The sequence below is a fragment of the Dermacentor variabilis genome, chromosome 6, assembly GCF_050947875.1.
Source record: "Dermacentor variabilis isolate Ectoservices chromosome 6, ASM5094787v1, whole genome shotgun sequence".
In the NCBI taxonomy this organism is placed as follows: Eukaryota; Metazoa; Arthropoda; class Arachnida; order Ixodida; family Ixodidae; genus Dermacentor; species Dermacentor variabilis.
This window is the reverse complement of record NC_134573.1, coordinates 94,803,051-94,816,571: the sequence shown is the minus strand read 5'-3', so window position 1 is coordinate 94,816,571 and position 13,521 is coordinate 94,803,051.

The window sequence follows — 13,521 nt, the reverse complement described above, 5'->3', positions numbered from 1 at the left end:
CATAGCACAGGGAATGCCAATATCTTTTACTTCGTGTTATGACAATCGTCTGGAATGCATAAAATCAGAGTCATAGTTCCTCACCACTTAAAAGAATGATTGCAAGCGCAGTTGCATTACGCGTAATCCTGAAGTATATTTGTATCATATTTATTCCAAAGGTGTCGCACTGACATGTTTGAGCACAGTAGACACTTTGCTGAACATCTTGTAAAAATTATCGGTGATGGTAGGTTTTGCGATACATCTTATTTTCTTTTTCGCAAAGCGAATAAAAACTCTGTTCAATCTTCCCTCCAAACTCATTGGGTGGCCCAGTTGCGTGGTCAGGGAAGGTTCTGGTCTTATAAATCGCAGAATACCATCTTTTGCAGCTAAATAAAATCGTCATCTGTTCTATTAATCCTTCGGAAGTGGTGTCCGTGCCCTTACTGAGCATTTCTCTGCTCTGCAGTCATCTCCAGCAAAAATAAAAAGAAATACTTGTCACTTCACTTCAGCATCATGCTTGTCCGGTAAAATTCATCTGTTGTTTTTATATTCATTCATAGCAACACTGTGACCAACTGGCAGTCGAATGCTTAGGTAACAGGGTCCGCTTACCTGTTTTATTCCGATATCAATAACATGAACGCTCGAGCTTCTTTCGCGCCGTCGCTGGGCTGCACCGCTATCGGCGCTCACGCACAGCCCACATGTGCAGCGTTAGATCATCTTGACAGACGCGAGAAACGAGCAGCGCGTTCGGTTGCGACAACGACTGAGCCAAGTGGACGCACGCTAAGCCTTCTCTCATTCGGCTCCGCAGTGGCGCCACAGCAGCGTCTGGACTTCCGCTGTTGGCACAAGCACTGAACGCATAAACGCTAACGTTGCTCATATATAGTTGCATGCCTAACACGCCGTTGTGCGTATCAACGCCTTGAGCACAACAGGCAGCACACTTGAAACTACAAACGCAAAATGTTTTAAATGAAAGCTTTACTGGTTGTGAACTTGCGATTTCGCCGTGGCGGTGCTCCGAGGAGTCACATGACGCCACAACGCATACCTCGCCGCAGATATTTCCGTCTCGCTCGCTCCCCAGTCACCTAAAACCCCTTGATAATTTGAAAGTAGCGACACTCTCCTCCTCACGGCGATTTCCTCCTCGATTCTCCTCCCCCGCCGGCTGCGCACGGCACGCTTTTCCTCCTGGGCTCCCGCGGACGGGCCGCAGGATTCTATGGAGGCGTGTTCTTTTGGGCCAGTTGCGCGCCCCACTGGGGTTCAAAATTTTGAGAAATGCTAATAACAGCATCGTTAATGCTGAAGGCAATGTTGATGAGGAGGTTGGTTTTATCTTAAAGCCGTATGGACGGGGTATACCGATGTAAAGGGAGCTATTGGGGCGACTTCTATACTCCAGATAATTTTTCTGCCACATGATCAGATGCTTTACTTCGTGCGTCATATCTAGTATTGCTTGTGACACATCCATTTGTGCGTGGTTTATTAAGCGAAAGCCTTAGACCTCTGTTTCAAGGTCCCGTTGTGAGCTACAGAAAATATCACGTGACCGAAGGAGGGCGGAAAGCGAACCGAAGCATGTGCAGCCGCGCATAGGAGATGATTAATGATTAGCAAAGTAATGATTGATTAGTGATTGGGTTAAGATGAATTTGGGTGTATTAAGGAGCGATAAGGTGGATTAAAGTTGATGAAAGTGGATTAAGGTGCATAAAGGAAGACAAGGTTGCATTAAGGTCGATGAAGCTGCGTTAAGTTGCATTAAGGACGATTATAGGGGATTGGGGTGGATTCAAGTGCATGAAGGAAGATGAGGGTGGATTAAGAAGGATTAAGGTGCATTAAGGAGGATTATGGTGGGCTAAAGTGAATTAAAGTGAATGAAGGAGGATAAGGGTGAATTAAGGAGGATTAGGGTGGACTAAGGTAGATGAATGTGGACTAAGGTGAATTAAGGACGATTCTAGTGGTTTAGGGTGGATTAAAGTGAATGAGGAAGCAGTAGGGTTGATTAAGGAGGATTAAAGTGCATCAAAGAGGGTTACAGTAGATTAAGGTCGATCAAGGGGGATTAGGGGGCATTAAGGAGGACTCTCGTGGATTATGGTAGATTAAAGTGAATGAATTAAGGAGGATTGATGTCGATGAATGTGGATTCGGTGGATTAATGTGCATTAGGAGGATCATGGTAGTCTAATCGGTCTTAATGCTCAATGAACCCTAATTCACCTTAGTCCACCCTAATCCACCTTAATACTCCTTCCACCTTAATTAAGCTTAGTACTCCCAATCCACCTTAATAAAACCTAATCAACGTACACCGCCCATAATGCGCCGTAGCCTATATACGGTCTTAATTCTTTATCAATTCGCATCCATCATAATCCTACTTAATGCTCCATCCAACTTAATCCTTATTCATCCACCTTAATCCAGCGTTATCCTGCCTAATAGTCCCAATCTACCTTAATACACCCTAATCCACCTCTATCAAGCCTAATCCAGCTCCATGGTCTCTAATCCACCTTAATCTACACTAATCCATCCTAATCGGTCCTAGTACCCTTTCATCAACTCTTCACCGTAATCCACCATAATCAGCCTTAATCCTCCTCCACCCACCTTAAACTTTATTCATGCATCTTAATCCTTCTTAACGCACTCTAATCCATCTTAATCTTCTTTAATACACTCTAATCGCATTAATCCTCTCTAATCCACCTTATGTCAATCACTAATGATTCATTAGTTAACTCGGGTAATCATTCTCTTATACAGGGGTGGACATGATTTGGGTCACCTCTGGCCTTCCTTGGATCACGTGATACTTCCAGTTTACAACGCGACCTTGAAATATAGAGATCTAAAGGTTTTCGGCTTAGAACTAAAAAAAAACTCAATGTTGACTAGCTAACGCTTATCACCTGCAATATACGGGTATATTTGCCACTAATTTTTTCAGGGCGCAAAGCAGAATCTATAATGCTGCACTTCCGACTGAATAACAACAGTTAGCGACGTGCGAGGGGAATATTAAGCATACTGAGGACAACCGCAACAAAAGCGCTGGTGAGCAGGCCGGAAGAATGAAAAAAAAATGCAGCATTACGGGATACTGTGCTACGAGCTATAAGAAAGACGCCTGAGCTCGCAAACAACGCTGTTCATTGTCGGAATAAAGTTCTTTCGGCCAATGTCACGCAGCCACGGCTTCCTGCGTAAGCCGTCACGCTTTCCTTGGGGTATCATAAAAACGGCATAACCATCTTGAGGCTTCTTGCTGCAGTTATATGCGCAACAGCCTGACATAGCGCTATCACAGAGAGCAGGAAACACGGCGTACAACGTTCGCTACGCCGAGCTAAAGCGCCGAGCCAGCCGTGCTCAGGAGGAAAATGGCGCGAACGAAAAAGAAAAACACAAGCAAAATCCAAGATACGCGTGTTTCCAAGGGCAACGGCAGGGAGACCAATCGGCGTGCAGAAAAACGGGGGCAAAACTGGTTACCGCGGGGGGAAAGCACAAGGGGCGAGGAGGAGGCAAGGAGGTCGCGCAGCGGCGGCAAAGTTTAAAGAGCGTCGTTACTTTCAAATTATCAAGGGACTTTACAGTCACCACTGCACATGCGCCACTAGTAGCACCGAGCCACAGGTGTTCCGCCGCTTCGTAGCGCAGCGCCTTGGTATGACGTCACGCCAAGTTCCTCGTCGTTGCGCTCGCTCGCCTGCGCTCGCTTCGCCATCTGCGTCACATGCCTGATGACATGTCGAAGGATTGAAAGGGAGAGCTCGCATGCGCCGCAACCATAGCTGAGGCGGCAGTATGAACGGCGATAATTCTGATAAGCAGGAGGAAGCCTGGAACCCACATCGGAACGAGATGAAGAGGAAACGAATCGCCCAGGAAACAGACGAACTGCGAGCCCAACGACTGGCTAAACGCAGCAACATATCTAGGCAACCAGACTAACCTGGACTTACAATCAAGATTAACCAAGGCTAACCATGCCTTAGCTTTCGCTATCTATATCCTGGCATAGCCGAGCTAAGCCACTGCCAATTTTTCCTTCTATGTATCCGCGGATATTTCCCTCTCGCTCGCTCCCCAGTCACCACTGCACATGCGCCACTAGTAGCCCCGAGCCACAGGTGTTCCACCGCTTCGTAGCGCAGCGCCTTGGTATGACGTCACGCCAAGTTCCTCGTCGTTGCTCTCGCTCCCCTCCGCTCGCTTCGACACTTGCAACAGCCATGTAGGTCGTCCTCAGCACGCAATCCTTGTCAGCCGCCAAATGAATACCTGGGCACCGTATTTTCCGGCGCAGTAGACGTCACCTCTCGTGCTCTTTCACGCGACATGTTGCCCCTCACATTCTTAGAAAATCGTCCGAGGTGCTTCAGCGGAACGCTAAATCTTGTTATATCCTTTAGTGGTTTGCGTTTAGTTTTTTCTTTGCATATTGTTATCATATGATCAAATACTTTTAAGGAGCCTAGTTTCCTGAATTGGCCTTCAGTCAACGCTAACACACCTCGAATTTTGTGTAAGTTGCTCTAGAAGACGGCTAAAAAGCTTCACAGATCATGTGCTGGCCCCTTACACGTGAAGTGAAACTTTTTCAGAAGTGTCGACGAAAATATTTTCTAATCAATGATGTTTCGGGCAATGAGACAAAGGACACTGCTGCCGCTTTTTTGACAACGACACAAATATTCAGTAATCACTCAACCGAAACCGGTACCATTCGCACTTCGAGAAGGTAGACAGGCAACTGTGGCATTGCAGAGGCAAGTGCTTTGTCTACTAGAGGGCTGTTCTACGTCTTTTTAAGTATGTGTGTGTCCTCATATAGCAGCGTTAGCGTTGGAGTAGTTCTGGTCTGTGCTGCTTAATTCACTGTGTGCCTTGTGCAGCTTGCTACATTGACCTTCTGAACCCAGAAAACACATCCGTAAAAGAGCATTCCGGTGACATCTTTTTACCGTTAATAAGGTTTATTACACGGCCCTCACCCTAAACTCACTACATGCCTCCTTGGCTGACAGGCCTTGCTACCACTAGTAGTACAGTGACTCTTTCTGAGGATATGGTGCTTGTGTAGGAACACAAATGTAGGACACAAAAGCAATTCACAGGCAGTCAAGACGGAGCTTCTCTTCGTCACGTGTTGCTTTTCTATACGTCCAGGATTTACGTTGTTATACCCAACCACCACGAAAAGTTTTACAACTAGCCCAATATGTCACGCAACTGGATAGAACGTGGTTGAAAGAAAAGCAGTTGTATTACACCTTTAGCTGTTTTGCTATTGTGAAAAACCGCTTGTGGTTCCTGATCGCAGTACGGGAGAAAGCAAAAGTAATTGTGCTTGTGTTGTTCTAACGGCGAGAGGCAAGGATGAAGCAAACGCTTCAGCTAGCCTATCCAATAAGTTTTTTTTCGGAATTGATCGTGTAGTCGTGGTGGTTACATTATGGGTACTGTACAGTGGCGTAGCCTGAGAGACCTAACTCGTAACATAATATATCTTTTCGTGCCCAATATGTCACCAAGAGACGATCAGTCCAGCCTCTCACAGAAATGTGAGACGCATGCGTGACACTACTTTGTGTGCAATCCGCGGCCTTTTCAGTGCAATGAACCGTTCTGCAGGTTCACCAGAAAAACCACTCCTTCGCGTGCTGTTCCGTAGCACTGTGTCATGTTCGTGAAATGAAAATGCTAATTAAAACGCCTTTTAAGAGAAGAGTAAAGTCGTTATCAGTGTCATTGTTTCGCCTTGGTCATTATGCAATTAAGTGACACTCTTCCTCAGTCCGATTAGGTTAAGATGCCAAAAAAGCAGTAGTGAAGATTCATCTTATGGATAAGAAAACCACCACTTGACACAAATTTCGAGCTTCCATTTTGCATTTACTGCTCTGTGTTCTATGCGCACTTTGGTATAACCTCCGTTTAAAATACTACTTGTACGCTCTATTCATCACTTGTGCAAAAATATTCGGGAACCTCGGGCACACTAGAAAGAGGAAACGTCATATGTAAAAACGTGTATTAAAAAAAATGCAGAAAGCGAATGGATGGAGCCCCTACTCCGGGGCCTCACTGGGTTGAGCGGTCCGCCGCGCCTGGTTGAGGAGCGCTAGTTGCATCTCCCGATCCTCGCTGGCGAGCCAAGTCTCCCACTACTCCTTTCCGGAAAGCTTGCCGGCTATTTTTGGTGTATTTATTTTGGGTGGCCTGTTCTGACAATCCCACGTAATGTGGGCGAGCGTTGGCCGACCTCCGCACCAGGGACAGCGAGCGCTGTAGAGCGTTGGGTGAATGGCATGTTTCAAATAAAGGTTTGGAAATGTGTGTGTCTGTATTCGGCGCCAGTAAAAGAGTCCCGCATGGATAGGTCAGGGTGTGGTGGACTGTACTTTCTTCGCTCGCGCCACTGGTGCTCAAGGATATCTCGTGGTAAGAAGGGGTTTTCGTCAGAGTGGTCGGCCGCTCAGTTGACAAAAGCACGAGCTGCGCCGTCCGCCCTCACCTTGCCCTCGAGTCCTGCGTGACCCGGGCACCAGATGATCATGTGTTTCTGCGTTAGGTTGGATCCTAATTGGTGAGCGGTGCTGTGTGGTAGCTTCCCGGTGAGGAATATTCTACACGTGACTTGGGAATCTGTAAGAGTTGTCGACGATTGTCCCAGAGCGTCCTTACTTTTAAAAGCTAGCGCGATGGGCGAAGCTTCTGCGGTATTCGCAGATGCAACTCTAGCCTTGGCGCATCTCACAAGCCCTTGATCTGCGACCGCTCGTACTACTGCGAGGGCATACTTGTGAGCACCACATCGAGCGACATCTGTCTAGACTGTAGCCTGGTTTCCACCGAATTGCTGCATTAATTTCAAGCTGGAGCACTTCTACGACCCCGGTGGTATTTTGGACTCATGTTCTTAGGGATTGGGGTTACAATTAACCTTTCACGAAGGACTTTGGGCAGCGATTCGAGTTCTTTTCTCGCATACTGTGGACGAGTAGGGTAACCCACGCGGCAAAGCAATTTTCTGCCAGAGGAGGTTAAGCTAAGCCTCTCCCGTTGAGATATGAATGTCGCTGCCCGTAGCTCGTCGTAGGTATTGTGAATCCCGAGTGCGAGCAGGTGTTCGGTAGAGGTTCCCTGTTGTAGGCCGAGAGCCCCTTTGTACGACGTTCTGATCAACGCATCTAGGGCCTTTAGTTCTGTTTTCGTTGGGTCTTGGAAAGAGAGGCTATATGTGAGTCAACTTAGCACGAAATCTTAACGAGCCGGATTGTCTCTGTTTCCTTGAAACCTCTTCAGAGAACAGCTACTTTACGAATCATACAGGAGATGTTTCACCATAGCCCTAAGGGTTTTAATGGTGTGGCCTACTCGTTTCTTGCTTTGCAGCCCCAGTCCGAGGACTCCCATTTTCTAGACCTCCATTGTCTGGCTGTCTCCAAAAAAGAGGCTAACTGGCTCGTGAGTTTGACGGCCTCGACCTCGAATCCTGATAAATTCTGTTTTATCGGGAGCGCAGCTCATTCCGCTGCTGCGAGCGAAGGTTTCAACAGCGGTCCCTGCTTCTTGCAGGAGTTGTTCTTTTTGTCCTAATCAGCGGCTGGTTGCCATAAGGTAATATCGTCTGCATATAACGCGTACCCCAGCCCAGGTATGACGTCGAGTGTTTTGGCTAAGCGTCTCATGCCGATATTCAAAAGATGAGGGTAGAGTATCGCCATTGCAGTGTACCTGTGTTGGGCATAGGAAAAGGGTCTGAGCGCATAGTGCCGATGCCTATTATCGCGAAGCGAAAGGTCAGGAAAGAGCGGGCGTAGTCACATATTCTTTGTCCACAACCGATGTCATTTAGCTCATATAAGTTCGTGTGAAATAGTGTTGAATACGATTTTCAAATCAAGAGCTAGGATGAGATGTTCTGCACCAACCGTCGTGTTGCAAAGAACTTCTTCGCGAAGTAGCAGGAAAACATCTTGTGTCGACAAATGTTGGCGAAAGTCGAATATGTTTGTGGGAAATAGGTTGCGTTCTTCCATATAAGACGTGAGACGTGTGTGGATCACCTTCTCAAATAATTTGCCAAGTTAGTGATATCGGTCTGAGATTTTTTTAGATCATGAGGTTTTCCTGCTTTCGGAATAAGCACGATTTTGTCCTCCTTCCAATGTTGTAGAACTACGCCCATCTCCCATGTCTGTTCATTAAAATACCGAGTAAGCTGTTCTGGGTGCTCGTCGCTCAGGTTCCGGATCATAGCATTTGTGAGCTGATCTCGTCCAGGAGCAGCATTTCTCTTCGCAGCTTGCGCTGCCGCGAAGAGTTCTGCCTAAGTTATCGGGGCGTCTGGCACCGCGTTTTCTTGCCCTTGCTATGGCAAGGTGCATGGGGGAGCGATTACTGCTCCTACGTACTTGTCTTTAAGCTTAGCGAGCAGTGCCTGATCAGTTCCTCAAAGTTCTCTGGCAAGTTCTTGAAGCGTGCGGTTATTGGCCGTTTTGGTTTTTTTGTGGCTCCAATATGCTGCGAAGTATCGCCCATGTCTTGGAGGTGCGTAACATTTCGCGAAGTGAGCCGCAAAAACTCGCCCAACTCGCTGCCTCTAACTGCTGTGCGTAAGCGTTTGCCCGCTCGGATATTTCAGCAATTCTGTGGCGCAGTTTGTGATTAAGTCGCTGTTCTTTCCATTGTTTAGTTAGCCCCCTTCTGGCTTCCCACATACGTAGAAGATGGTTGTCAACTACAGGCGTTTCCGCTATGAGCGCTAGCCGCTTAGATGTTGCTTTATGAGCGTCTGTTATGTGCGTTGCCCACTCTTCAGCGTTCTCCGGTGATATCTCCAGCATGGGGATTTTGCGATAATTTACCCATTTCGGGATTACCACCTAGCCACAAGGTCGCCGAATTTTCAGGGAGCCTACCGACACGCTGATGATGAGATGGTCCCTCCCTAGATTCTCTCCTAGATTTGTCCAGAATACCTCGTCGACATTATTTGTGAATGTGAGATCCGGAATGGTGTCAGCATTGACGCTGTTACCTAACCTCGTCGGGTTTTGAGGGAGAATAATGAGTTGGAGATCATATGCTTCGGCCGCTTCCTCAAGCTCTCGGCCTTTGGGGGGGTTGTCTGATCGGTAAACCCAGGTGGTGTGAGAGGCATTAAAGTCCCCAAGAAGCAGTAGTCTATCCTGGGTGCCGGAGTGACACATGACGTACAGATTGAGGGCCTCAAAATTGGTCCTCCTTTCTTTAGGTGGACTATATACGTTCATGATTATGGATATTGCCTTGCTACGCTTCTGCGGTAGTATTGTTACGATTTGATGGTTGATGCTGCTAGTCGCCAGATAATCTATACCGGTTGCTATGTTCTTGAGCCCCATCGTAGCGACCTTAGGGTAGTCTGGGTGCGATATCGTGTAGCAGCCAGATCGGTAACAAGCCAGACAGGCTTGTTACTGATCTCTTGCAAACAAATAACATCAGGTTTGACTGGCACCGTGTTAATGTATTGCTGTAGAGCTGCCGCCCGTTTGTTGAAGGTGCGGCAGTTCCGTTGCCAAATACCCGCCGGGGTTGCTCAGTGGCTATGGTGTTGGGCTGCTGAGCACGAGGTCGCGGGATCGAATCCCGGCCACGGCGGCCGCATTTCGATGGGGGCGAAATGCGAAAACACCCGTGTGCTTAGATTTAGGTGCACGTTAAAGAACCCCAGGTGGTCAAAATTTCCGGAGTCCTCCACTACGGCGTGCCTCATAATCAGAAAGTGGTTTTGGCACGTAAAACCCCAAATATTATTATTATCCGTTGCCAAATTTCGAGATATTAGTCATGTGCTCGCGTTCTACTCGCCATGAATAGTGCTTTCGCTGTCCGAGGTCGGTATGGGTCGCGGACGGCGGTTAGATTGAGCACTGGGGCTAATGCTGGCTTGCTTACGAACCGCGATCTTTACACTGGCTACGGATTCATAGACGTAAGTTTTTAGGCTTTGAAATTCTGAGTACATCTGCTGCTGAAAATTTTGCATAGCTTGTAATTGATGCACAACTTGTTGGAGTGTGACTTCCGTGGAATTCGGCATCGTTATAACCTCGAGAGGCGTGCCCGCTGCTTTAGTACGGGCTGTTTTGTTTTCTTCGGTTTGGTACAGCGACTAGCTTTGAGGGAGGCCAACTCTCGCTTACTTGCTGCCAAGCTCCCGCAGAGAAGCTTGTTTTCGTTAATGATCAACTAATATTCGGGATTTTTGTTACAGGAGCAGTAAGAGAAAGGACTCGTGCCCAGCTTACCGTGTTATCTTGTGGCGCTTGCTTGGTCACAGTGCCGAGAGCCCCTGATTTAGGCGACTTTGGTGAATAGAAATGAGGTGGGTTTTTGGTATTAGAGTTCTTTCGGGTCCGCGATCTTCACCTGGATCGACGGTGAGTCCCTGATACCTCCGGCGAGGGATCCGATGCGGATTTTCCATCATCGCAACTGAACCAACGTAGGCGTAGAGGTGGCATCGTTGAGCTGTCCTTCCGAGTAGTCCGTTGAACGCCCGTCTTCGGCGTTCTTTTGCTTTGGGGTTTGAGACGTTTCTTACTACTTCGGTCTCCTGTCACGTGACCCTCCCCACAGGCTGCACACTTGGGAGCGCACTCGTGTCCGGCTACAGGGTCCCTTTGTCCACATGTACGACATACTGGAGTGTCCGGCTGGGGACATACGTCCGATCGGTGACCCATTTGATGACACACTTTCCACACGTGAGTGGTAATATTGTAGGGATAGCAAGTAAGTTCTCCGCCGTTGTAGTAGACGTACCGCGGCGTACTACCTCCAAAAAAGGTGATAACGGCCGTTTTAGTGTTACGGAACACGCGCGCTTGGAGAAGTTCAACCCCTTGCGTGCGAATGCGTAGATTCGCTTGTAGCGTATCAGGTGTCGTGTGCGGGTCCGAGCCGTGAATGACACCTTTGGTTGTCCCGTCCCTTCTCGCTATGTAGACGTCGACTGAGCGAGGCTGGCCGTTGATGGTTAGCATCGTAATACGTCTAACGGAGTCCACCACTATCTGGTGCGGCGTGGACGCGATAAAGATGTTGGAGCCGGCTTGATCCTGAGCAGAAATTGCTCACCTGATATTTGCCCGTTGCATGCAGCAATCACGCAATCCTCCAGTAGTGGACTAGTCAGGTTCTTGATCGGTAGCCCTTGATGCAGTCGCACCGCTATATTGAAATCGTCCTTCGGCAGGGGACCGCCTGTATGCAGGTTTGTGTTTGGATTTTCCGGTTGCTTGACCAGTGGAAGCTTGTTGATTCTTCAAGGTCTCCGAATATTCCAGTGCTCTGGTCTTCTTCTCTTTCGCATTGTTTTTTTTCTGCCGAAGCGTGAGGACCGTCTGCCAATCCCCATCTGTGTGACTTTGGCTCTCTGTCCCGGCGTTCTGGTCGCTGGGTCCTTTGGTGGCATGAGGTTCTGAGCAGCGGAGTCTTGAAACTTCATGTTGTCAAGGTCCTTGCGGCGTGTGTCCGTCATGCGCGAGGGTCCGGGACGTGCAGTTGCGTCGGGGGGCTGATGTATAATAGCATTCTATCGCGCGTGGGAAACGGCGAGAAAGCCGCTTCCCATATGACTCCCCAGGAAGCGCCAACTTCATGAAAAGCGCGCTAAATAACAGTGACTCTGCGCAGAAGTGGAAAGTAATACATAGCAGGCAGAAGCGATGCCTTGTCTGTCTCAGGTGAAACCTGTCACTAACACAAAAAGCCAAAGCTAGCTGCTATAAAAAAATTTAGTGCCTATCCACTCTGTGAAACATAACCAGCGTTGTTGTACTGGGATGACTATATTGACCACTATATTGATTTGTATGGTTATTGCTAAATTGATTGAATAAATACACATGCACGTGGGTTCGTGGTTGTTATGGTCTTTATCTTGTCTCATTCGTTACCACAGTAACCATAACCTTGCGGTCGCTGTAGTACACCGCGATCGGTTCTACTGCTATACTAGACACGTTCCTGCCAGAGGTTAAATCTGTACACGACCGGTGACACGGGGTCGGCACATTGACGTCCGCGTAGTACTCAAGTCCAAACCGTTCCCACAGGAATAATACTATCCACTTGCCGGCCCGGCGCCCTAAGTCCACGTTAAATTCGTAGATTGGTATGTGCACTATTGCGCTCTATTATATTTTTCAATCCTCCAATGGGAGCGAAGAAGCGCCGCCTTCCCACATTTTATATATGGCCATGTATGCCATGCGTCATAGCGTGGTCGATAAGATGATAACATCCAGAGCGACCACCACGACTGATAACATCACGCAGAAACAGCTGGACGACTATATATTTTTTTCCATATTACAGGGCTCTTGCCCACGGACACATTTTTCATCAGAACCTAGTCCTATACAGCTTCACGACAAAAACAATCTTACCAAAGCACAACAGGCGCTAGTTAGCAGAGTGGCGATGACGTTCTAAAAAACACAGATATCATCGATGCTGGTGTTTCGGTATCTTTTATTTAAAGCAAGAGCGGGGCGATGTAACTTTTGTATTAGAAGTAACAGTACACATGAGAAGGCATGACTCGCTTTCCTCCTTTCCCTTTGCTAATAGTCTATTCCGTTACCTCTTGTTTCCTTAAAGTCGCATTAAACGGCACGGATACCGAATAAGCAATCCTAAAATATGTTCGCACAATTAAAAATATGACTTCCTGTCACAACATCGATAAGGCTTTAGCGCTTACTTACCAATAAAATTGGTGACTGTGACACCAGAAAGCATACACATCCTGCAAAAAGCCCATGCATGAAAATGGAACTTCAGTATGTTACAAAAGAGATATCATCGTGTAACTGGCTTCCATGAGCGATTGTCAGGTTAGATTATAAGCAAGCATAATACCAGCTGATGAAGGGCCATCACTCTCCATCCGTTCCAGTGTTTTTGCGGCAATTTATATAAATATCTACTCGTACTTGATACTTGATACTCGATACTCGTACTTGATAACAGTCAAACAATGAAAATGGTGCTAAGTAAGATGGTGTTAGAGTGTGCTATACTATAACATTTATACGCCGGTTAATTTACATAGCTCTGGCGAACCAAAAAGTGTAACGCGAAAGTTGGTGAAACATCAATTTTATTGCTGACTTGCAATGTTGACAGAATTCAAGAATTACATTTATGATTTTACTGAGAAAGTCCATTTCGTAGGCATTTTTTTTTCCAAAGTAAATCATAGTCAAAGAAGTACCCGATGTCCATGACTATGTTATGCAGTAATCTTATCGTGAAACGGCTGACAATTTTTTTCCTGCATGAAGCATTATTACTGATATGTGACGTAATGTCAGGCGTTCTAGTTGGTGAATATGTAGGCATTTTTACGTATGCATTTATTAAGTCCTTTGTTACCTAAGAGAGCTTATCTTCTTGATAACATGGCGACAAACAGCTAAATACCCCCAGGTA